This window comes from Melanotaenia boesemani, chromosome 12 (genome assembly GCF_017639745.1).
Source record: "Melanotaenia boesemani isolate fMelBoe1 chromosome 12, fMelBoe1.pri, whole genome shotgun sequence".
Classification (NCBI taxonomy): Eukaryota; Metazoa; Chordata; class Actinopteri; order Atheriniformes; family Melanotaeniidae; genus Melanotaenia; species Melanotaenia boesemani.
In genome coordinates, this window is record NC_055693.1 from 12,248,210 (window position 1) to 12,274,835 (window position 26,626).

Below are 26,626 nucleotides of genomic sequence, written 5' to 3' on the forward strand. Positions count from 1 at the left end.
CTTAAATGCATGATGTTTTTTTTTTTTTTGCTTCCACCTAGCTACCTTTTCTTTTGATTTCACTGAGAGAGGAAACACTTCTTTCAATTCCTCTGGCCTCTTAATCCAAACTTTTGGACAGTTTGGCCTTCAAGGTGAGCTTAGCTTTTAAACGCATCCATATGTGAGCGCTCTGTGAGCTTTGTGTTTATTTGTGTATGACTGTCTGGTTTGACTCCCACTTTCAACAGCTGTGGCAAATACAGCCAGACCTTCCATTGCCAAGTCTCCCTCTTACTCCTACTCTTGCTTCTGTCCGTCTGTCTGCTAGCATTTCTCTGTGCATCCCCCTCTCCTTCACACACACACACACACATGCAGGCACATGATGCACACACCTCAGGCTTGATATTCATAGCCTCCTCCTCCTTTACTTGACATGGGAGCCTTAACAGATGTGCCCCAGCCTTGAGCTGCCTCCCCCTCCATCCCCCACTCTCTCTTACTCTCTGTCTCTGCTACCCTGTGTTTCACAGATTTATCTTATCTCTAGTCTTGGAATAAAACCTAAATTGACATTTAATTTGAATACATCCTCAAATAATGTCTTGAAGGAATGTGGACAATGTTAAAAAGTGCGATGTCAGAAACACATGGATAGAGTTTACCTTAATTAGGTTTATTAAAATAAAGCAACTTTGCATATTGTCTTTTGTTTCATTATTCACACACACTTAAAAAGGACTATTTGCATAAAAATGTATTTAAACTTTGCCAGTAAAGCTTAATCTTTATCTTTCATATTGAAATATAAAATGTATGATTGCGCCTACGTGCTTTACATCATTTCCATTTTTGGGTTAGATTTTATTTTTATTGCTCCTATTATTGCTGCATTTTCAGCCTGATGTCTGCTTAAAACCTCGCCTATTCCTGTTTTGGAGTTTCAGCGGAGCCTCTGTGTGTTTGTGTGTGTGTGTATGTGTGTGTGTCTCCGTTTATGTGTGCGCGCGCAGCCCAGTGCCGTGCGCTGGAGGCTTATGGTAATTGCGGTCTCCCGACTGGCCTTCTGGGTAGAGTCTGCGCGAGTGGGAGTGGAGCGAGTCGTTCGGTCTCGGCAGCGTTCATCCATTCTGTGCGGCACTCCCCGTACAGCTCCGTGCGTCCTCGGTGTAAACCGAGGGCTCCGACCGGACTGTTCTCAGCGATTCTGGAAAGGACAAAAGCGGGACGAAAAGCTTACGCGGAATAACCTTCAGCGAAACCCTTCGACACACGGACTGCGCTGTTTTGAGAGGACATGGAGTGACGGAGAGCGGGAGAAAGGGGCTTTTTCCGAGGACGGCGTGCTCCGTTGAAACCCAACATGGCGCTGCTGCGAGGTACGGCCGAGCTGAATTAATTTCTCCGCGAATCCGCCGACCTCGCCACCTGTATCTTTTGAGGGTCAAACGGCGCATTGCTTTCTGACTTATAGGACCTTGGCGGATTTTTTTTTGTGGATTTCCCCATATCCTGACATTCGTTTCTTTTTCTTTTCACGGCGCAAGATATTTTTTTTGTTGCTGTGTGGAATCCCAAGTGACATTTTTAGCTTATAAAAAGTCCGTTTAAAATCCATGATATGGATGAGAGTTCTTTGTAGACAGTAAAACCAAGCCCAAGATGTTTATGTTTAAGATTTGTTTTGTTCTGTGACAAGTGGATAACCTGTTAGACACTTTTAGTTTTTCTTTGCTCGGGATCGTCTGTCTCCAGCAGACGGGACCGTAACCGGGCCAGTCTAGGTACGCACCGATCGCTGCTCTCCCTGTTAACTTGGGAGAAAAAAAAACTGGAAAAAGGCGTGAGTTGGACTGCGGTTGGAACCGACACCAATTAATCAGGTGAGAAAATCAATGACAAATCAAATGTTATTTCCATCAACATGTGTCTTTGGCGATCTGAAATCCCCTGCCGGAGGACAGAAAACGTGCTGCTCTTTAACGGTACCTTCTGTAAGAGCCGAGATGTTTCTAAACGAGTCATTTCATGTGATGGGTTTTGATTTAAACAGCAGTCTTCTTGTGAGCTTGAATCTGATCGTGATAGTCTGCGGTGCGCAGAGACTGGGGAGAGGATCGGCCACTTCTAAGAATAGCGCATAGGGTGGTCTTTGTGCGTTTCGGCGGGGCAGAGGCATGTGGTTGATAAATAACACACCCGCGCTAGCACACGCGTACACGCACACAATGGTCCCACCACCAGTTTGGTCTCTCTCTCTCTGCTTTCTCCGTCTCTCTCTCTCTATCTCTCTCTTTTAAACAACTGTTCTGTCAACCGGACGGAGGCGAGAAGGACGTCCTGGAGATTAGCGAACTTGAAAGTGGCGCCGTCCTCGATGGTGACTATTCAGGCTCTTCGCACCCTGTTGGGTGACGAAGAGCGTATGCCTTGTGGGGCGAGGGTTGGCGTTTGTATGTACGCGTGTGCGTGCGCGCACACGGAGCTTCTGCGCTAAAAAACAAGGTTACGGAATCCAGCCTCGCCCTTTTAACCAAAGGCGAGCATGCGGTGATCCGTTGACACACAGTTCAGTTCAGTTGGAGGGCATCCCCGCGATGAGTGTGTGCTGTTGTGACAGCTGAGTGTTTGTGTGCGTGGATTCATGGAGGGAGGAGGTGCGTGTTTGGGGGGGGGGCTTTGTTTGTACAGAGTGGACGTTGATCAGTCGTCTCATGGGTCCCTGAGGTGATGGTGGGGGTGGGGGGAGTTGTGGAAAGAGACGGGACGCGGGACTGCACCGCTCACCTTCCTGTCTAGTTGATGGAAACCGCTTTGGCTTTGTGCCAGCTCTCTCTGCCTGGCTCTCTCACTCTCTCATCATGTCTTGCAGGTGTTCTCGGATATGACTTTGCACTAGTCTGTTGTTCCACTCTTGTACGCAGTCTTACGAGACTAGTTGCTGCTGTGCGCACAACAGATCAGTGTAGTGCCAAAGGACTCCCCTCTTTTATATAAAACCGTTATGTGAACCACATCTTTTAAAGTTAGGCTAATTGAAGGAGTGTTGGATGTCATCCAAACGGAATCATAACGATTTTTGGAAGCTCCTCTGCGAACATACACTGTTTTGACGACCAGCAAAAGCGGTATTCAGCCCAGAATTTTTCCTAAAACGAGCTCCCTCCTTTGTCACCCCTTGGCTGCTGCCTGTCCTGGAGCCACACGGGGCACTAATTAGGGGGACGCTCTTCCCAGGACGATCGATACGCCTCATATTGGCTGGCTCCAGCTCATTGACGACCATAGCAAGGGAAGCGAATACTAAAAGAGCACTTCAGCTCCTAGTAGCCAATCCGCGCAGGAATAGACTGCAAGATCGCTTATAACGCGAACGTCTGCACGGCTGACTGCGCTGTAGATTGGAGGAGCAGGACGTCGAGTTGGGAGGTTTCGCAGGAAAACGGGGGGGGGGATTTGATGTAGAATGAGAGATTTGTTGCACTTGGATTAGGCAGTCTCTAATGGCAAGGTAAAGCGCACCTGGAAAGCTTCTGAAGTTAGATTAGATTTTTAAAGCGATTAACAGAATTTTCGCACATGTTGAAATCTGGATGGATGTTTACTTTGCTTTATAGATGCTTCTGCTTCTTTTACTTTCAGTCTGGAACTCTGTAGTTTTAGCCGTGACCTTTAGTTTGGGTCAAATTTTTATTTTATTTTTATGCTACAGTGGTATTGTTATTATTATTATTATTTCAAACTATGAAACCTGCTTTTTTAACATGCAACAAATTGACGACTGCTTTAAAGTAACGGACTTTTCCCTTCAAGTGCATGCTTTGCAGGACAAGTCAAATACTTCACATTTTGTGTGGTCCGAGTTTATTTTTAGTGCTACCCGTTGGACTGTTTTGGGCCCCCCTTCCTGTGCGCTCTGAAGTTGGTGTGGGACAGATCTGTTTTCCAGGTGTTGGCGCACAGAAGGGGAGGGCTTCTTCCCATTCTGCCTTTTAATTTTCCCCCCTTTAATATGAGAGGACTTAACACTTCTCCTACCACCTGTGTTTTATTGCCCAGATCTATTCGTTTTCCAAAATGGGCGTTAGGATGCTAATATTGTTCAGTTTAAAATAAAAAAAAGTAAAAAAAGCCTCACAAATCACATTTTGTAGGCATTTTTCTCTTATAGATTCACTGTAAAACATGCCGCGATTTCAGGAATGGTGTTGCTAACATTACACAGCCGAGAAGCCACGTTTTGTACTTCAGTTTCCAGTTGTTAAAGGGTGCTTGCATGTTGATGGGCAAATAAATAAATAAGCAAATAAAAACTTGAAGGCAGCACCAGCTCCGGGCCTGCTGGGGTTTGTTGTCATTCTGAGTGACGTGTGACAGTGCTTGTGTCAAAAGGAGGACTCCATAGGGTGGATAGAGGACCTGCTGAGTTTAAGGGAATAGAAGCATCCACACCACCTCCATTTTAAACCCATTAGCCTCCTGTTTGTCCTTTTTTTTCTAATCTGGAATCAATAGGGATCACGCGGGGAATATTACGCAGAGAGAGTGAGAGAGTGTCAATACAATCACGGGGCCACTTTTGCTTATCAAACCAAAATGCGTTTGGGAAACAGAGGAGGAAATTATAATTCGTGAAAAGATTCAGCGGTGTTGTATTTAGATCCAGACAGAGGCACGAGATCTGTTTTATTGTTGTCGCGCTTGCTGCTTCTCTTTTTTCCCCTTTGGTCTGGGTATAAAACAGTCTCATCGCTGCCGGCGCTGCACTCGCTGCTGAGGCGAGATGCGTGTGAACAAAAGCTGAGGCACGACACAGAGCCGCGGAGAGATCGGTTTTCCAGGCGCTGCGCAGGTCCCGGAGGAGACGTCACGGTTTGATTGAAGCTGTGCTCCGTGGTGGCCTCCCGGGAGTTTGCGATGAAACGGGAGAGCCCCCCTCTTTTTCTCCCCCCCTCCCCTTTTCCATCTCCCTCTCTTTCTCTCACTCAGCGCTCTACAAAGCTTTTTGTTTCGACGAGGTCCTAAGCGCACGGGTCACTTACCCGCAGAGACGTGTCGGGCCCCCAGAGTACTGTATCACCCGCGCGTAGGGACGAGCAGGACGCAGTCACTTCATATTATTCTCCACTCCTTCAGCTGTCTGGCATTATTAAAGCTGATGTTTCCGCAACCAGTTATATCTGAGTTTTTAAGACATTTTAGGTTCCTTATTATTATTGGTGGTGTTATTGATGTTATTAGTCACCAAAAGCAACATCTGGCCGGGTTCATATATACCCACTAGAAGCAGTGACTTGATTTGAAACGAATAAAGGGATCTATAAATACAATCTAAATCTCACCACGATTGCGCTCAGCTTTGCTGACCTCGCTGTGGCCTATCGGAAGATTGATTTGGCAGCAGAACGCGGATGACACACCTCACCTCCCCTCCTCTGCGTCTGTGCAGGCACGGTCTTGATCAAGCCCTCCTCGTTTGTTTTTAGACGTCGGTGCCTCGGGCATCTCTGACGAAATCCCACAGATTCTTGGCAGCGCAGCAGGGAAATGGCAGGAAGAGTTTATTACACCATAGCCTTCAAAGCTGGAATGTGTTATACTGTTCAGATGGGGTTAAGGTTGGATACAAAGCTTTTTACATGGAATAGGGGGTCCTAAAAGTCAGTGTGGATGAGTATTTTTAGGTGTGAAAGATTTGGCCTCCCTCTTTATTAATGCTACTTTTCTGTTAAGAAAAAAGTGGTCCACAAATTAAGTCGATCAGCTGCATTATCAGATGGTTCAGACTCTCAGCATCACGCGTCCTTTTTATCAGGAATGTCCAATACATGAGAGCAATCCCAGTATGCCAGAATCTCCCCCCAAAAAAAGCTTTGGAAAACGCGGGCCGACTCGTGCATGCGCATCTCTATTACAATCGGGTCCTTTGGTGGCATAAAGGGCCATTTAGTCCTCATTTGGCCCGGGATGAATAGAGTCAGTTCAGCGGCCGCCGCCCGGGCCCCAGTGACAGCACAGGAGGGGTAGAGTAGGGGTGGGGGGTGTTCACAATGTCACCGTTGTTGACGACCGTGCTGCCGAGAGGGGGAATTGAACCGTGCACCGACTTGCATGCGGCTGTGTAGCGGCCCGGGAGGACGAAGGGGCCCCTTGTTTACAACTCGGTCGCTAATAATGTGACAGCTGAAGGGCCGCCGCCATCTCCTTCCAGCTCTGCGCTCCAGCGGCATCAGCGTGCGCCCTCCGTGCAAGCATACACCGTGTCTCCATCATCCCTCCCTTTCGGTTCCCTCCTCTTGTCGTTTTTTTTTTTTTTTATCTAAAACTACACTGAGAAACGACGTGCCAACTCTTCACAGGGTCTTCATTGTGATGATCAATTGGACCATTTGGCACGCGTCAGCCTGATAATCAATAACAATTAAAATTGCGCTGGCGTTCTCTTCCTCGCTTTTTTCCTCATTATGATGCTGGGGTGTTGATGCTGGTGAGAGTCTGGCCTGAGGCGGAATAGTTTGCAGCCTGGCTGCACTTTTTCTTTCCTTTTTTTTTAAATCACACTCTCTTCGCGTGTTTCTCTCAGATTTGTTCCCACTGATTTTCTGTTTTGTTCACCTGCGGCGTGCGCAGAATTCCTGTCGTTCTGGGGGCGCACACACGCATGAAGTTTGTGTGTGGTTTGTGAGAGGGTGTGTGTGTGTCTGTGCGAGAGCTCGCATTTAATCCATGTTTATCCTTACCCCACCCCCGTCGCTGCGGAGATTATCCTGCGTCACACTGCATTTTTTTTAGAGCTGATCGGAGCTCTGCGCTTCAGAGAGCTGGCCTGGCAAAGCTCCAGGGACAAAGAGTGAGAGGGCGCTTACAGCCGACACACACATAGACCTACATTCTCCGCTTTGTTGTTATTCTAGTGAACTTAAAAAAATAACTACACGAAGATCAGATCATAAAATAAGTTTTTTTTTCCTTTCTTACATCTCTTAGCCATCAAACTTGTTAGAGATGAAGATTTTGGTGACACCACACTACTTCTCACACCACCACTGTGTCAAACAGTCTGCACAGGGAATAGAGAGGCCTCAGTCGTGGAGAAGATGAGCTTGGCCGGTGTTTGTTTTAGTTTCCACACCGTGGGTCACAGAGAGTTCAAGTCGCTGTCTTCAGGAGCATAAAACAAAGGGAAAGAGGAGAGAAGACGGGTTGTTTTCTCCATTTGTTTGTCCATCCTTTTTATCTGTGGTTACTGTGTCCTTGTTAAGGCCTCCATTTATAAGCTTAAACGAGAAACAATGCAGAAAAAAGAAAAAGAAAGAAAAAAAGGTGGTTTTGTGTTTAATCATGCGAGACGGAGCTGCGCTCAGCGGTCTGCTTTTTAAACACAGCACCGACCGCTTCTCTCCCCCTGACATCCCCCCGCTAGCTACTGCTTCCGCCGACCACAGTGATGGATTGGACGACCGTCGGGAGTTGTTTGTTGCACAAACTATTCTTAGCTGCGGGGATGGGCGTCAACACACTGTCTTTTCCTCCTTTCCTATCTCCTACCTCTCTTCCTCTCTGTCCTTCCCGTCATGTTGTAATATTATGTCCAGATTTGGTCCCCCCCTCCTCGAAAATCCTTACCAGACTTGCTGACTTCTCGTACAAGACTTGGATATTTGACACCCTGCAGGCCTGCTTTTCATCTCTTCCATAGATTATTGATGTGAACCTTAGATGAGCAGTATCGCCTCTATGATACGTAAAACTTCAAATTGAGTTTATTCAAGCGTATATCAAGGTGATCCATTTGAGTAATTTTACAATAATAAGGTAATATTTTAGTTTTGGTGACACAAATGAGACTTTCCTGAGTGTTGGTGGTTTTTAAGGATTTGAGTACTTCAGGGCCTGTAGAAGTACAAGAAATGTGATTTATTTTCTGTATTCAAGCTGCGCTACCAGTTGCTTATAGCCTCCAACCCCTCATTGTTGCAGAATATAATTATTTTAATAATGAAATAATCAAGACTAAGACGATGTGTTGGTTAAAACACCGTCAAAAGACACCAAAAGTCTTTTAGTTGTTGTTGAGCAAATACGTTCTTCTCTGTGGTTCCCCTGCAGTTTTTTTCCCCCATTTCTGGGGAATTAACGTAGATGTAGGCTATATTTGTGCCGCAGGTGTATTATTAGTCTGCTTAATTGTGGGTTGAGAGATGTCCATAAGGCGTACTGATTCTTCACGTGTCAGTAAACGCTGTGAAGCTCCACTCAGTACACAGGAAATGGGAGAGATGTGGTTTCTCAATAGTGTCTGCTCTTTAGTAGGTGAAACGCACACGTGGCCCACACACACGTTCGTTGCGCTATTACGCGCACACTGTTTCGGTTCCGTCACGCGGATGTTGGTGAATTCAGGACCGCCAGCCGCGGCTGAGCTGTGACCATGAGGAGGAGGGGGGAGATGGTACGAATTTGCTGAGACTGGGAGAAGTCGTGTAGAGGGGGGGCTCTCGGCAGGCTGATTAATGTGCCCCAGGTCACGGCAATAAAAGTGGCGTGCCAGCGGCGCGGCAGCGAGGCGTTTCTCCGCAGTGATCGAGGAGCCGAGTTTCTCTGCTGCTCTCAGCGCTGCTGAGCACCGCCAAAGCCTCACTTTTTCTATTTAAAGCTGCTTCTTCCTCTGCCTCCCACTTCATTTTTTTCTGCTGGCTCTTCTGACAGGGCTGTTTTTGAAGAGAAGAAAAAAAGTCCACACTAAAAAGTAATCAAGTTATCTTTACAATTTTAATTTTTCCAGTAAAATAATTCCAAATGTCCACGTTGTTTTGATTAAACCTCTTCAAATCAGGCAGATTACTTTGATAAAGTTAGATTCACTATAGCTCCTTAAAGTTGTTTTTACCACACAACAGATTTATCATTACCAAATCTGTTCGGTTAGGCAGTTTTTTCTTCTTTTTTTTGCCCAACACCCACTAATGTACACAGCTGTTTAGGCAAATTGATATAAACAGGTTTAACTGTTGCAGCAGTGAATAATTTGTCATTGGCCTATTGGAGCCTCAATGTTTAGAGATTAAAGAATATTTCCTCCCTATTGTCATGTTCAGCACAGTTTTCAACAGCTTAAAAGAAACACAGTTTTCATTAGTTATTTTTTACTTTTTATGACTTACATCTTGTCAAACGCATTCATTTTCCATAGTTGTTTCCTTTTTCCTACATGCTCTACTTTTTGAGTGTGTGCTCTGGTGTGAATGTATTGTTGATCTGTGGCTCTGTGTTGGCGGGTGGTAAATGGTCTCCCACCGAAGTGGTCTGTGATGCATAATCTTCCCTCGCTCTGCTGGCTGAGGCAGCCGAGAGAGCAGGTCAGAGAGGGCACAGAAAAACCAGTGTGTGAGGAACGTGACTGAATAGAAGTGGCCCCGCCGTGCTCGTCTAGCCCACGGGGTGGGCAGATTGAGGGGATAAAGGGAGGGGTGAAAGAGAGGAGGATGGGGGGGGGGGGGGTGTTGATGGATGAGAGAGGAACCCACACAGTGCTTCATTGGATGATGCCATTGTGCTTCTTTGTATTTTCACCCTACTGTCTTATTTTACTTGCACATATCTGTATCAATAATGTATTATAATCTGGACCAGCAATGATGCATAAATGATTATTCAGATATACGTAGCTATTTATCATTACTTGTAGTGTCTTTTTGAGATTTTTTAAATGGGTTATTTTTGTCCTGTCAAATTTTAGTGGCATGGAAACATAGCTGTGGTGTCTGTGACAGAGCCAAGACACTGACTGCTAACTGTTTGCTCATCTCCACAGGGCAACATCTGTTCGTGATGTCGATACTGAGGCATAAACCAACCTGGAACTGAGACAAGGAAACCACATCACACAAAACATGGCAAGTCCCTGTGTTCATTTAAGTACTGATGATACTTATTTGTCAGAAGTCAGTGTTGTGTGGGGTAAAAATCTGAGGTGTTGCATGCAATGTCAAATAGCTCATTAAATATTTTCCTCTGTTCTAATAAACACATTCTTTTTTTCTTTGTTGCTGCAGGTGGATGCAAGGTTGACGCCCCTAGCAGCAATGGGGCTAGACCGAAGCACTCTGTTACACGACGGTCTACGTCTCCACAGTGGAGTTATGTACCCAGGCATCAGAGCACTGTCAGCAGAGAAGAGCCGAGAAACACCCGCCCTCCCACTGAGTTATAACAGGGATGGACTCCCAGAACTAATTTATAAGCCTGATGGCCCTTTGGACAGCCGTAAACCTGCCAATGGATACTTGGGCCTCTACAAAGGGACCCATCCAAGCCTTCACAAGCCTCTACTGGTTCCTGGAGCTGGAGCTGAGGGTCTAAGCTTGGAGCGCAGAGTGGGGCCTGGAGAAAAAGCCTCAGAACTTGGCTTGGCAGGTGCTGGTGGTAGCTACCTCCGTATGCCATGGCTCAGCCCTTACCCCGAAGCGAGCATGTATCCTTTTATGGACACATCCAAGTATGCAGCTCTAAACATGTACAAAGCCTCCTTGCTCAGCCAGCCAACCCATATCTTCCCCAAACACCTGCCTTACCCACCTCTGTGTGCAACCCAGGGGCTAATGTTACCTCTGCTGCAGCTGCCTCTGCTGCTGAGAGGCTGTATTATATGCCTCCCTATCCTCCCTCTCCCATTTCTTCTCCCTGGTGGGCGCCTCCTATGAGGATTCCTACAGTCACAGTGGCCCCCACATCACTGGTACACTGCCAAGACAAAGGCCTTGGTGGTTGCATCTCCATTTACACAGCAGCTTCACCAACCTTCTCCTCATCCTCAGCACCATCAGGCCGCTATAGACAGAGAACCGGTCTCCAAGCAGGAGCAGCAGACCAAGCAGACCTCCTTCTAGGGAAGGGCTCCAGCAACAACAATAACACCAGTAATTCCAGCACCAGTGGCACCAGTATTGGGAATATAACAGTCTGCCCGCTGATTCCTCTCATATGTCTTCTCGCCTCCCTCAAACCTCCCCCCCCACCTGCTCTTATTGACAAAGCGCTGGATATGCAAAGGCCAGTTGCCAGGATAGGACAGCCACCACCCTCCTCCTCGCCTTCAATATCCGTGTCATCCTCCTCTACGCAGTCCATTCCTCATCCTTTCTCTGTTAGCAGCATGGCATCTGAGCAACCCTCTCCTGCACGACCAGCCCCCACAAACCCAGGCCGAGAGATGGGGCCCCTGAGCACAGAGTGTAGGGGTTGAGAAAGGACGCAGCAGGTCTCCTTCCCAAGTCAATTTGAGAGGCCTGCTCATCAACCCCAGGCTACCAAGACTCAGCAAGAGAAGCCCCTGGACCTTGTCTGGAAGAATACTGGAGTTTGGGCTGCCTGCAAAATGGATTCCCTGTTAAAAATGGACACTATAGCAGCAGGCGCACGTTATGGACTTCCACCGAGCGGGAGCTACTAAGGAAAATATGTACCCTGTCTCCTTCTTCCCATCCTCATTCTGTGGTCAGCAGCACTTCTTCAAAGGTCTCTGAGAGGACCAGAGATGATCAGCACTTTACAACTCCTCTTGGGTCGTACCAAGCCCAATCTCCCTCCCACACACCAGCACACATCAGGCATGCCACCCTCTCCGAGGCCTAACACAGACCATGGCCTATTCACAACCCAAAGTTTCCCCCCGCCCTCTGTAATTAAAAACAAGGGCCTAGATAGAGTTCACCCTCAGCAACGGAGCTCATCCTGTCCAAGGATAGGGGGAGCCTAATGCAAATGTTCCCTCCTCTCAACACTCTGGCTCCTCTCTGGCCAACTCTATAGCTATTTCTCCTAAACCCAACGTGAGTGGGTCAAACATAGCCCCAGTCAGTCAGAGCATCAAAGAGAGGGAACAGAGAAGTCCTCCATGTTATGAAGAGAAGTGAAACAACTCAAGATGTACCGTCATACAAGAGACCATGTTTAGAGAACGGTCACCCTTCGGGCCACCTTTACCTTCCTCAAAGGTGAAGCTTATCTGAACCACAGCTTGGCTTATGCCAATAGGTATCTGCACTACCCCATCCCTGATGGAATGTCACTGCACTCTGTGCCTATTTCAGGAAAGGGCCCAGTCTAACCCTCATCCAGTACTGCTGGGCAACACAGCCTTTACCCAACCCACTGGCAGCAAAACACCCTTTAACCTACCACAATCTCCCAGCTGGTCCGGCCGGGAGTAACTCAGTTATAACTCGCAGGAGATGTCCATCCCTTGATGCAGACACACTCTGACAACAAGCTGCCAGAGAGAGCTGATGCGACAATTAAGCACCGGGGGACAGAGAACCTCGGGGGAGCTGTGGAAGAATGTGGGAGCCACAGAGACCACAACACTGGGAAAGAGACAAGTGAAGGCAACCAAATGAGGCCTGATAGGGAAGCAGGGGTTCAAGGCAGAGTGGCAGTCCAAAGCAAAAATTCTCTTCATCTGCAGTATCCCGAGAAAGATCGTCTGCATTGAACCTTGTAAACTCAGACACAGATATGGAGTCTGCTCCAACAGTCCATAAACAGTCCCTTACTGGAGATGGCACCAAGGTTAACCAAATGAATGTCATAGTAACCAAAATTTGACAAAAACTGACTTTGAGCCAAAAACACCAACACCATCCTTATCCAACCCTCACTGGAGAAAGCTCCAACCTAAAGTCGACCACACTGACGGACAGCCAGAAGCTCACCTTTGGGAAAACAAAGATTCATCCAGGATCAGGCTGTCCTGGAGTTCACAATCTAATACATCCCAACTTCTCCAGGGCAGGTGTCCGAAGGAGAGGAGAGCTCGGAGGAGCAGAGCCCCAGCCAGGACCCTGGAGACCAAGACCAAAGCACCTTGCGCTGTGCTCGTACCTCAGGGGAGCGCAGCTCTGGTAAAGACAAAGGAGACAAAAACATCCGGGCTCCTCATCTTATTCAGAACTGCACAGAGTTGGCGAAGGAGTTAGACCGAGACAACGTGTGCAAGAGGGAGGCAGAAAAGGAGGACAGTATTGTTGATCTTGGGGAATTCCAAGGAGAAGGTGATGAGGAAGAGGAAGAGGGTAGTCACACTTCATCTAAAAACTCTCGTAGATCCAGCCTGGCCAAAAGGATAGCTAACTCCTCAGGCTACGTTGGCGACCGCTTTAAATGTGTCACCACAGAGCTGTACGCCGACTCCAGCAAACTGAGCCGCGAACAGAGAGCGCTGCAGGTAAGTCCAACAACATTTATACAGTAAATCACTTTGATGGTGAGCTCTAGAGAGGTCATTATGACCAAAGGTTTTCATGTGCAGACATTTCAGACTTTAAATTGTAACATATAGAGCCTCACAGGAATAAACCCCCCCCCCCCCCCCCCCCCCCCCCCCATGGGCCACATTTTTTATTGCTTGCTGCAAATATTCACGCTGCTGTGACCAATCTGCATGATATTGGCATAACTTTGCATTTACAGCACAGTAGAGAATAATATAAGTGCAGTCATGCTACTGTCTGGCCGTAGGTTTGATTTTGCCCCGAGTTTATCATTGCCTTGAGTTCAGGCACTCCTTCAGGTGTGGGCGGGTTCAAAAGTTAAACATGACTGCCATCTCTGTGTTGACTTGGTGAGCGGCCGTTGTAAAGGTATTTCTTGTGCGTGCGTGTTTGTGTGTCCGTACGTGCTTGTCCTTGTGTGACTGCCATGGGGCCTAAAGCATGTGTAGTGCTGACTATGCTATACAGACACTTACAGTGGCTCCAGAGCATGACTGTGGCACTCTCAGAGTTCACGCTGCCTTTGGCTATGCTTAACCCCAAGGTTAGGGGCAGTGGAGGGCTTGTACTGTGCTTAATGACAACAGCTGCCCTTTTGGGGTTCCTTTAAAGGCTTTCTGCATGCCCCCAACCAACCTCCCACTGACGGTCTGTGCTGCCCTGCTTGGTTGCCGTCCAAGGTTATAATTTTCTCCATCCTATTGGCTAAAAGGCCCCGTTTCCTAACATGCATCACATGACCTACTATTAAACAACACAATTACAGCAATATCCCCCATGCACTTGGCTCTCATCCAGTGTCATTCGTGCACACAGATTGAATTACTCATTTTGAACTGTTATCTCTGAAGTTCTTTAGTTCCAGTGCTCAAGAATACAAAGAAGCTCTGACATATAAACTACTGGCTCTCAGGCAGATATCTTAATAGGTTGCAGATGTCTGTCTATGTTGTGAATGCACTCTAGAAAATGTGGATTTGTCTGTGTCATGCTCGTCAATGCACAGCCGCAACAAAGCTATCAAATGTTGATTCTTGACATGTAAAATTGACAATACTGTTTGGATGATTAAAACTGAATTGGTGTCTGGAATAATTAAAATGATTGTAAACAACTTTTTTAAATTGAGCACCCATACAATTCAGAAATGACTTGATGGCTTTGATGCGGTGTTAATTGACCTGTTGAGTCACTTTGATTGTGTCATTTTGTGGGATTGTGGCTGCCATTTGTGTGTAAAGAAACATGGAGAAAACATTCATTCATTTAAAAAAAAAAAAAAAGACAATGAAATGCTGGACAGATATATTGAGCCACCATTCTAATTGCTTAGATGGAAGTCATTTCACGAGAGGGGAGTAAATATAAGCCAACCTGCAGCTAACTGGGAGGTCAGTTCTTTACATTTCTGATCACATCTGCCTCTGACAGGCTCTGTCTACTTTTTTACTCTGTATCGCTACACACTCCTTCCTCTTTCCCTGCTCCCTCTTCTTTCCTCTCTTTACTTCCCTCTCTCTGCCTCAGGGCTTAGATGTATATGTCCTAGCCATGTTTATGTTTCAGAAGGGAGATGCCAGAATTAAGCCCAAGAGCGCATGGACTCACAGTGGCTGCAGCAGTATTAACCTGTGTCTTGATGCCATGCTTGTGATTTATCTGTCTCCTTTTTTTGTCTGTGTGTGTGTATGGTGTGAGTGTGTGTTGATCTTCTTGGCATTTTCTACTATTTTATGACAGTGTGATTTCTGATGCAGTTTTGCTTCTGTAGCTGTTGAGGCCAGATTGAAGGCTTAGGAGAGGTGTGTGTGTGTGTGTGTTTGCACGGCGTGGGCAGATAATGAGTGTTTTCATGGGGTCCTCTCTGCATCTTTGTGTGTCTGTTGTGTGTACACGCAGCGGGCAATGATGCGGTTCTCGGAGCTGGAGCTGAAGGAGAAGGAGGGCGGGCGGCTGGTGGTGTGTGTGTGTCTGCCTCGGCAGCGGCAGCAGGACGGGAGCCTTGGCAGACGGCCAGCGCAGAGAGCAAATGCTGGAGCACTGCCAACACACCACCAGGCAGGCAGAGAGGGATGGGTGAGTAACAGCAACCACACACACAGACGCACTAATATCTAGAAGAGACACACACAACAATAGTTGCGCGTGCCACAGTCGCTGACATGCACTTGCAGCAAATGCTGAGGCAAGGCTGGGGTCACTCTAAAAAAAAGACACTCTTCTGCACAAAAACACACATTTGCACACACACTCTTACACAAGCCGGGCAGGCCAATGAGCGCACAAGGGAGACAAACGAGGGGGAGTTTTATTTTCAAGAACTCTTTTGTGCTTATCTGTGCGGAGAGACGAAGGAGAGGGAGGGCAAGAAGAGGAGGAGGAGCAGAGATTGCGTGAGTGAAAGCAGGGGGAGAGTTGGTGGGTGAAAGCGGATGGGAGAGCGCAATGGAAAGAGGGGGGGGTAGTTACATTGGCTCGGAGCCCAGCTGTGTGTTGGAGCGAGGCCGCGACTGACGTGTGAGCCTAATTATGGCATGGAGAGAGACAGGAGAGAGAGAGTGGTGGTGGTGGTGGGGTTAAGAGAGTCACGCTCTGTGTGAGAAGGGCGTGGTGCGGTCATGCCGTGGGGGAGGACAGAGAAAGAAGGGAGAGCAGGGATGGGAGTTGCGGTGCGCAACGTGTGCACAGGATGTTTCTTGCCTGTCATTGCTGGAAGTGCAGGCAGGCGGCTGCAGTGTAACCATCAGGTCGCTGGCTCAGCTCACATCAGATTAAAAAGTCTTTACCCCATCAAAGTTTTACTGCCTGTCTTAAAAGCAGAATAAAGCTGGCGTGGTGTTTAACTGGAATTCATCCCTCTGTCAAATTCTCCACCTCTTCTTGCTCGTCTGTCTGGATTGTGGTCTGTCTGCATTTTCTGCTTATCTCTGTCACCTTTTATCTCACTTTACTCATTCCCCACCTGCTCTACCAATGCTTCTCTGCTTTGCTCAGGTGTCCGACCAGCGTACTCAAACAACCGAGTACCAGTTCTCCAGAGGTGTGGGGGCCAGAGGGAGCCTTTGTCCTCAGATCATGGGACTCAGGATGGGGCCTGCCAAGGAGGGCTGAAGGATGGAGCCAAGAAAAGAGACTCTGAGGAAGTCTTTGTGCGCCACCCACTCTGACACCATCAAAAGGGTTCTTCAAAGAGAAGCCCAAGCCCCGGCTTTGGACCCGCCAGGAAACGCCCAGTTGTTCTCAAGGCTGAGGAAGAGACGCAAGAAGGAGAGAGGGGTTGTCCCACCCAGAGAAAAGAGCAAAGCTTTCTACTGGTGAGGAATTTCACGAACGTCTCATCAGTCACACTTTAAATCATCTGCACCCTGTTTTCCTCTGCTTCCCATGCCAACTCTCATTGCGCTGCATTTCAAGTCTGTGATGCTGAGCCACTGTCTCATCCCTTATTCTTTTAAAAAAAACAAAAAAAACAACAAAAAAAAACTTCCTTTTCTTTTGTGGTTCCCTAGTTCCCATCAGTCCCACCTTAAACGTGCCTCCATCACAACCCTGACCTTCCTCCCCTTTCCTCTCTGTCCGCGCTCCACTCTGTGTGGCAGCCAGCTCTGAGGAGTGTGTTTAATCCTGCCTTTGAGCGGGAGAGGGAGAGAGAGAAGCGAGGAAGAGGGACAGCCATTCTTTCTCCTGCCGTTCCTCCGCTGTGCTTACCCACCCTCTTCAAAGCTGCTCTTTTTCCTCCTTTCATCTCTTTTCTTTTTTCCTCGTCCTGTTTGGGTTTACCTTCTTTCTTTTTTTTTTTCGTTTTGGCACGCGGTATCCTGCTTGCTCTCTTTGGCACTGGCAGACGAGTCAAATACCCATCCCCTAGTGAATTTCTGAAGGGAGAATCCTCCCTTTGCATCTCTAGTTTTTTCTTTTTGCTTTTTTCTACTTGATTCTTAACTTCTCTCCTCTTTCACTCCTCAATCTGCTCTTGCCTAAGTGTATGTTAATGGAGGGCTTAGATTGGGTTTTACTAGCCATAAGAAGGGTGTCATGTCTTTGTTCCTAGTGCTTTGTGGCTTTCATGCCTCTCTGTACATGTGATTTTTATGTTGGAATAATGATTGCCTAAAAACAGATTATATTTGATATTTAATGTTTTTTTATTTACCTCTTGCAAATGTGGAGTAAGAAATCTTTTTAATGCATAAAGCATCCAAGCACTGCAGTGTATGAGAACAAATAATGTAAGTTTTATGGTTTTGTTGTCTGCAGATGAGCGTGAGCTGGTCAGTCATGATGAAGATGATGATGATGATGTGCGGAAGCTCAAAGTCTGTATTGAGCTGAAAGGACTGCGGCTCAGCAAGCCTGCTGCAGGTGCTCTTTCACCGGACGGGTCCCAAATTAAGCAGGAAAGGCCGTGGACCCAGCCCCGATTGGTAAACATGGTCCAGAGCCAACGGGAACGCAAGATCAGGGCAGGTGAGCCCGAGGACAGAGCCATAGCGCAGAAAAACGACATCAATAGGAAATGGGGCTGCGAGAAGCTGCTTAATGGTAAGAATGAACCGCCAGTCATACAAACCACTGTTTCTTCTCCAAGTTCAGCTAGGGTAACGGAAATCTATCTTTGGCTCACGTTTCACTTTACTTTTGTTGAGCAGACAGTCTTTAGGGGATTTCCCGAGAGCAGTGTGAGAAGGAGGGGGCAGAGTGAAGCAGGGTAGGGGCTCTTCCTCCTGCCAAATGAAAAGATGGAGAGTCAGAAAAGGGACACAGGGGCCACACGCTTCTTCTTTTTTTCTTTTTTTTTCTTTTTTTTTATTAAAGTGCTTTGCGGCAGGCTCTGTGAAAGATCAAATAAGGGAAGTGGCCATGTGAGATACGCATGGGGCAGGTGTGGTGTGGACTAATGTGTGATCAATGATTTCTCTTCTTTTTTTTCCCTCTTATGACCAGTTATTGAGAAGAGTGGATGGGGGGGTTTGCTTCAGGGAAAAGGGGTCCTATTAAAACTAGGACTCCATAACTGAGGGTGGGCACAGAGAATAAAAGAGGAGGGGAGAGATTAAAGGAAATGAACCAAACAGGACATTTCTGGTTTATATTCACTATAGACACAGCAGGCCTTGATTAGACCACTGAATCTTCTTTCTTTTTTTTTTTCCTTTCACCTTTATAGATAGCAATCACCTGGCAACTTGCTGTTTAACAATGACTGTGGTTATTCTGCTGTGTCTGTCAGGGTTGTATTTTATTTATTTATTCCTAGAATACTACTAATGGTACGAACACAGATAAAAATTTCAGTTTTTGTGATTTTCTTTCCTTCTGCAGGAATTATGTAGAAAGTGTTTCTCTTATTTAACTCTTAAGTACCAGAAATGTGATAAGAAATTGTCATTTTTGTGTTGCTGCGACAGGTTAAGCATAGGCGAGATGCCATAATATCACTTGCTCGCTTTCTTAGTCCAAGAATGGATAAATGAATATTTAAGCTGGTCTGCAGCTTAATTTCAGACCTAAGATACAAAACGGTTTGCAAACAATCATTCAGAGTAAATGTCTTTCTAATAAGCTATAAAACCACATCTTGGATGTTGGGTTTTAAGGGCGCGTATTTTTTATTTTTGCGTAAATATATGAATTCTAAAAGGATGAGACCAACAAATTGTCACATTCTTTTAAAAGGTGATACTTGTAGTTGTCCTTCATGCAGCAGTGAATAATACACAACACACTATAGGGGTGTTTATGTGAGCCTGTGTTGTGCGTGCTAAGGTGTTTTTGATTTGGCTTTCTGTTTTTTTCTTCCTGGGTAAGTAGGCATGCTGTGCTCCCAGACAGCTCTGTGTGCTCATTAATAAACCAACACAGGGCCAGAGATGGCCTTGCAATACCTTCCTGTCCTCCTCTTCCACTGAGCTCTCCATCCTCTTCTTCCCTCTTTTCCTCTCCTCTTGCTCCAGGAGTGGCTGCCTCTGCCCTTCCCCCCAGCCAGCTGAAGGACAGATCACACCCGCCGAACCCCTTCTCAGGTGACCAGTGGCCTCAAAGAGCCCAGGAGGGGCCCCCCCTTCCCCGGCCCCAGAACCGTGCATGGGTGGCAACCCTCCCCTCAAGCCCCGTCGCCATGGTGACACGGACAACCCAAGGGCAAACGGCCGTGCAAGACCAAACACACCAGCCAGAGGGAGCGAGAGCGAGAGAAGAGGAAAGAGGCCGCACCTAATAGCCTGGGCCAGCGCTCTGTGGCTGATCTCGGAGCAGCTGAGGATGACAAGGTGAGTGCTGATAGGGTGTCCTGGCCTCCATACAGGCATCTGGATGTTTGCAGCACCAACGGAGTCTGTTTCAGTATGCTTGTCGGCGCCTCTGATTATGCAGCTGGGAAAGGGAGGGAGGGATAGAGGAAGGAAGGTATGTTTACAATGTTTAGAGGGCTTGCTGGAGCTTTGACCTCCCCGTGCCCTTAGCGACTCCCTGCGGAGGGCCCAAGTGTGCATGTGTGTTTGTCTCCAGCCTTAATTGTCAAACGTGTGTCATCTGTGCTATTTGCGTGCGAGTGAGTGTCCTAAGCATTGGCCGCATTCCTAACAACAAAACCTCAGAGCAAATTATGGCATCACACTCAGTCCTGAGTGAGTGTGAGGAATGTGGCAAGCCATGGTGGAGAGCGCACAAAGTTCAAAAGAGGGGAAAGGGAGGAAAAAAAGAGCACTGGGGAAAAACTGAGGGAGGAAAAAAAATAAAGCTATTTGTTTTCCGCCTGTGCTGCTCTCCTCCCATGTTCCTCCTCAGCCTGACAGCTGCTCCGACATGGAATTCCACGGAGAGGGGCACACACAAACACACACACACTCTCACACACAGACAGGCAACTCCCTCTTTGGTGCGTTGTGCTCTGAGGGCTCTGTTGGTTTAGCGGTTAAAGTAAAGTGATGTGCCAGCCTGCAGTGTCTGGGGCGTAAACACTGGGTGTGAAAGCCGAGTATTTCCCATTGATTTATAATGTGTCCTCCAAGCAGAATCAGGTGTTGTTAATAGAACAATCCATCTATGTATGTGTAGTATGCTAAAGAGGCAGTTTAGAAGTCATGAAAGGTGATGAGTGAAATTAGACAAAACTTGTTTTTTTCTGAGTTAAATTAGAAAAGATGGGACTTTTCCTCCCACGTAAATGTTATGCATAAACCAGGTTCACATGACTTGTCTGTGTGTGTGTCTGTGTGTGTATGTGCCATGCGTGCCTCTCTGCGTGATCAAATCTGCCACATTCATGTGCTGTTGTGTCTGTCTGCTATGTGGCAGCGGCTCTTACTCTCTTCTCCCCGTCTCTCACTCTCCCCTCAGCTGACTGAGCAGCGCAGCGCTCCGAGAAGAGAGCCGCGTCTCCTAATCATTATCCCTGCTCTCAAGTCAAGCCTTGCTCCCCCATTGCGCTCTGGTCCGGCCGCCCTGCAGCCCCAGGCAAATGGCAGAGCTCCACCGGAGGTGGTGGGGCTGCACAGGACACCCCCTGCCGAGTCTTCCGCCGTGCGCCCCGATCCCACCGGAGGCTCGCCGTTTGATCGTGAACAAGAACGCTGGGGAGACTCTGCTGCAGAGAGCCGCGCGGCTGGGGCTACGAGGTAATATATGCTTCGCAGAAAGTCATCCTCTTTCCTCATCTCTTCCTTTTTTCACATTCGACAGTCTTCCACCTTGTCTCCTGCAAATTTTCACTCGTTTCCTAAATTGAGCTCATTTTCTCCCCTGACTTTGTTCCTGTCTGTGCCACTGGTAGATGCCGTTCAGCTCTCTTAAGAATTCTTTAGATTCCTCTCTTGCATCTCTCCTACTCATCTTCTTTCTAGCTCCTTGTTTTTCTTTTTGCATAATTTCCTTCTATCTCACCCTTACTCATGATTTTGTCTTCACACGCTCCATCTTTTTTGCTCCTACTCTCGTTCTCTCTCAGGTTTCCACTCTCTCCCTCCCCCCCTTTCCTCTCAGCGCTCTTTCTCTTCCTCTCTTTGTGACTCAGATTGTCGTTGGCACCCCCCTTCCCTCCTCCTCTCGCTCACTCAAACACACACACACGCACACACACACACACACACAGCCTACCCTTCTCTTGCCTCGCACCGCTCTCACATCTCATTAATTTTCCGTGAGGCGAAGTGTGACACACGCAGGCGCACACGAACATGCGCAGGCAGCATGAGGGATTGCTGGGATCATTACACGGAGACTGATGCTCGCCGTCTTTCTCCAGCATCAGGAGTTTGTTCTCCGTCTTTGAGCGTAGTTGCCGATCATTCGCTTCTAAACCAGATATTAGAATCGTTCTCTGCAAATATAGTGAAAAAAAAGGATTTGTGTGTTTTTTGCTGAATTGCTCTACCCCCGTTGCTCTTAAAGCTTTTAATTAAAGTTGGATGCCCCGCTGTCTTGCTCTCCTGTGTGTTTCTGTTCGCATGCTTGAACATTTCTCCCCAATGTGACAGATTTTACAAACTGATTATTGATCTCAGTAGCTTTAATGCCTCCTGAGCTGCAGATCTTGCTGCGTCCATGATTTCTGTCTCCTTTGATGTTGTCCTTATGTGTGTTGGTGTGTGCGTGAGCAGATTATTCTTCACCTTTTGTGTATTGTTTTCCTTATTCTTGAGTTGCTTTATGGCTGTGTGTTCGTCGGACACGTTTATGATGATGAGGAGTGCGCGTCGGTGATTATGTGTGAGGCTGAATGGGAGAGAGCAAGAGTGTGAATGAGAGGTAAGCACTGGGAGTATAATCGCGTTCTAATGGCCCTCTAATGTGCCGTGGTGACTGTGGTTAGCAGTGGCGGCGGCTGTTTTTCTCCCTGGCTTTCACACACACACACACACAAGCACACACGGGTTGCAGCACAGCAGCAGGGTTCAGTCAGCCGTGCTCGAGAGAAGCTGGCTCGTCTCTCTGATTTATGCGTCTCTCTCGAACGTTTTTTTTCCCTCCCTCTCCTTTTTTTTCCCCCCCTCTTCACATTTTTTTTCCCTTCCTGCGCTCCTCATGTGGAGAGACAAAGAGGGAGGAGGGAGGAGAAAACCTGAGACTACACAAACAAGGCGCTGACCGCTGCGCAAACAACACCGCCACCCCCTCCGCTCCCTCCCACCCTTTCTTTCTCTCCATCTCCCTCTCTCAGGAAGCTCGTCTCTCACTGCCTGTGTGTGATAAGCCTGGGGCAGGCCCCTGGGGCTCCCACGCGCACACACACACACACAGAGACACACAGACGTGCACAGAGACACACCAGTTTATGCATACTGCCTCACAAACACGCACACACAAGCCTGTAGTTGCACAGAGCGCTTGTCTCACGCTGGTGTTTTAGTGCCGCGAGCTCTGGGCTTATCACACGCAGGCAGAGAGATACGAGGGCCTGTGAGACAGCAGCACACACACAGCTCACATGCTGATTATGAGCATGCAAGGAAATATGCACAGAGAAACGCCTCTCTGACCCAGTAAGCACATGCACAGGCATCCCTGACGTGTTCCTCTCCATATGCTGCTCAGAGAGAGACAACTCCACACTCGCTGCTGCTGTCACACACCCACACAGACCTGCGCACACACATCCAGATCCACCTCATGCACACAGACGCACAACAACTTGCAGCTACAAGCATGAATAGAGACTCACCAGTTGTTTGCACGCACACAGACATCCGCTCTGAGCCCGTTCACGCAGAATTACCTCATGCACACATGCACACAATCTAGCACACACACGCACTGTTCTGTGCTTTTCCTGATGCCCGGCCGGCACTGTGCATATTTCATGTTCACTTAGTTTTGCAATCCGTGCCTCTGCACATGAAAGCCCACTCTCCCTGTCTTCCTTCCTCCCTCACTCCCCTTTTATTCTCCCGTTCTCCCTCGTGTGCCTCGCTCTCCGAGCATTTGAAATGGTAATGAGGAGAGATTCTGCGGATGTCTTCATCCCTCTCGTGCCGGTGCTCGGGGCCCCCTCAGCTCTGCCCATTGAAAGCTCAGATAAAGGTTGAATCTGTCATTTATTCTCCTCCCATGAATCCCTCTTGATTTTCTTCCTTAAAATCAACGTGTGATCCAAGCAAAGGCTAAAACTAGGTTTCATTTAAGTGCTCTGTTGGACCAGCATCTATGGTGGCAAAACTTTGAAGGGAAATCGCTGCAGTCGAGATTAGTTGACTGATGGAAAACAGGCTTGAACCATGGCTTCTGTTTTACAAAACAGAGAGAGCATCAAACTAGCTACACCAGCCAATTGAATTTTACACATAATAATTTGCTTGGCCCAAGTTTTCTTTTTTCCACTATAGCATGGTACGAAGCACAATAAGACTCTGTAGATATTAGTACAGAACATTTCTTTGACTACCCCACTGGAAATTGATATGTTGAGGTAGTTAGTTTCAACTCATGGTATCTACCTTGCAAGTCTGGATTGGATCCAAGTAAATCCTTCCTGGAATTCCAACCCTCCATGTGTAAACCCAAAAATTATCGACTACGTTGATAGTTAAGATTGCCTATGACGGTAATGCACTTGAGCCAGGGAAATAAATTGTGTGGCCTGTTTTGAGGAGGAAACGCATAGAGATTGAACAATGCGTTCATTATTAAGAGAACAAATCTACAAGGACACATGTACCACTTTTTTTTTTATTTTTTAAACTTGTTTAGAAAAACACAAAGAGGAGCTGCTCTTTGTGTTGTCTTGTGGTTCTTTTTTGTTAACTAATATCCATGCATGCAGTGTTGAAGTCTTAAAGTCTGTACCTGCTGTTGTGTCTTTAAGACATGCACGGGATTGATATCAATGAAAATGCCGATGCCGTGATGCTGTTAAAGTTAACAATAACCTTAGTGCTCAGTAAACTAATTCCACAAATACATGTCATGTTTTCACCAACATAAGATCTTTGCAGTCAGCAACTTGTGTGAAGCTTCTTGAATCACTTGGTTTCTTGGTTAAGTGTTAACATGCAGAGCAAATTACTGGTTGGGCATGAAGATGTTTTAATTTGAACCAGTCCACAGAAAAACAGGGTGGCTGGGTTCCTCCTTTCTGTCTTTCTCAGTCGGGTTGATGGACTATAAGTGATTCCTTGTTAGATTAACTCTGAGATAATCAGTGGCTGCATTCTGGTTTGATCAAGAGGCAGGCTGTTACACATGGCAAAGACATCCACACATTTAACTTGTCTGAGCACGCACCAACTTCCCTCACCCAGTGAAACGTGATCGTGCTGGCAAAGCCGGTCATGCATCATCTATACGGATGATACGCGTTCACATATACGTGCACACATCCTCTGTATGCGACGACTCAGAAGGCACTGCTGGAAGGGGTTAAATGTCTGAGTGATGCATTGATTGCAGGGGAGCGCAGGGAAGCATTCGAGAGAGGGAGATTAGAGGACGGAGGGAAAGAGCGAAAGAGAGGAGGGGGAGGGTTGTCTCATTTTACTGCGGAGGAGTGTGTGTGTGTCTCTATGTGTGTCTTGTGTGTCTGGCGGGAAGCCGGGGCTCTCGTGCTAAGCTCCTCGCTCTCTCCCAGTGATATTAAACACGGCTCCGGAGGTTTAGCGCTGCACCTCCTCCATAGCCACACGCACACATAAGCTCTACAAAAATACACATGTGGAGATGCATGCACGCACACACTCATACACACATACACACTTTGGCAAGCTGCATATCAACACTCCCTGCCCGTCAGTCTCTCTAACACTTGCTCTGTGTGTTTGTGACTGAGAGCAAGTGGAAACCCCGAGGGGAGCTTCAGCACAGCGCTCCTGAATCTCTCTCCAGCAGGCAAACAGTGTGTTGGCAATGAGAGAAAACGAGTTGGAGCATCTTCTAACCGCCGCTCCCCTTTCTTAATTTTTCTCTTTCTTTTGCACTTTTACTTACTCTCACTTGCTCACTGTTTTATCTCAATTCTGATTTTCACTTCTCCCTCTTTTCCTCACCATCGCTCCTTCCTTCCCGGCTTCAGTCGCTCAGTATCACTCCTATCACCACATCCCCTTCCAGTTTCACACTACCACCCACACACCCCACCCTTTCATCTCTTGTTATTATCAGCTGTGGCCCAAAGGACGGCCCCAGCAGATTTCATCCTCAGATTCATTTATCTGTCATCTGCTGGGGTGTTGCCTCTCTTCTTTCCCATTCCTCCGTCCTCTGCTCATCCTTCTGTCAAGTCTGTTTTTTTTTCTCTTTCTCTTTACTGCCTGATTTCCCTCCCTCCACCCTCCCTCCATCCTCTCTACGCTGAAGGAGGAGAAGGTGAGAACGAGATAAACACTTGGACTAGATGGGAGGCCAGAATTAGCATAGAAATGGAAGTTTGGAGTCGTTTCCCAGATTCATATGAGCCCATGCCCCCTGTTTACTGGACAGAGTATAAATGCATGTGGATATATGAGTCTCCCATTCATTCACACAAGAAACAATAATTCTAACAAAAAATTTTTGAATATTGTTTGTTTTTGATGGTCATATCCAAAAAGAAGCAAACGCCCACAGTGTTGAACTGTGCTGCCTGACTCAGACAGGACCTTTATCAATGTCAGGCAGCTTTCTGTCTCTCTGTATCCTCTCTGTTTAATAGCAGCAGACGCTGCTCCAGTCTAATAAAAAAAAAAAAAACTACTCTGACTACTTAGTGCTAGATGCCCAACTGTCACAGCCTTAGACCAGAGAAAACGCTTCCAGCTCTTGAGCGCCTCTATCAAATCTCTTTGTTCCGCTTCCATTATGCTGTGTTCAGAGCCCAGCCATTGTAACTAGCTGCTACAGCAGTGTCCAGGCCCAGCCATGGCACACAGACCCACACAATCACACACTCTCATATATGCACGAGCAAAATCTGGCAGGCAACATACAGTTGAGTCACTCTTAGTCTCCTCAATGTGTTTGGCGCCAGCTCTGGTATTATGGAGCATTTCTGTGCGCCTGTGTGTGTTTGTCCAGCACAGGAACACACTCAGTTCCTCCTTTCCCTAATTTCTCTCCCACAGGAACTGTAAAGGGAAGGACTGTTTGAGTATGCGTCTGCTCCGTCTGACTGGTGTGTTTTTGGTCTAGCAGGCCTTGGTTCGTCATCAAACATAAAAAAACAACCCCGCACGCTAAGTCCTGTTCTCCCTCTGTGTCTGCTTGTTTTGTTTGTTTTTAGGAGGTGGTGTTGTACTGTCTGGAGAACCGAGTCTGTGAGGTGAATCACAGAGACTACGCTGGCTACTGTGCTCTGCACGAGGCATGCGCCCATGGCTGGCTAAGCATAGTCCAACACCTGCTGGATTACGGCGCCGACATCAACTGCAGCGCACTAGACGGCACCAGGTAAGCAAACACTTGAATGC

At 47.4% G+C, this 26,626-nt stretch overlaps 1 pseudogene; it reads left to right on the forward strand.

Annotated features, from left to right (window-relative positions):
• The first annotated feature begins 1,057 nt into the window (after nt 1-1,057).
• LOC121649909 overlaps nt 1,058-26,626 on the forward strand; it is a 29,847-nt pseudogene continuing 4,278 nt past the window's right edge.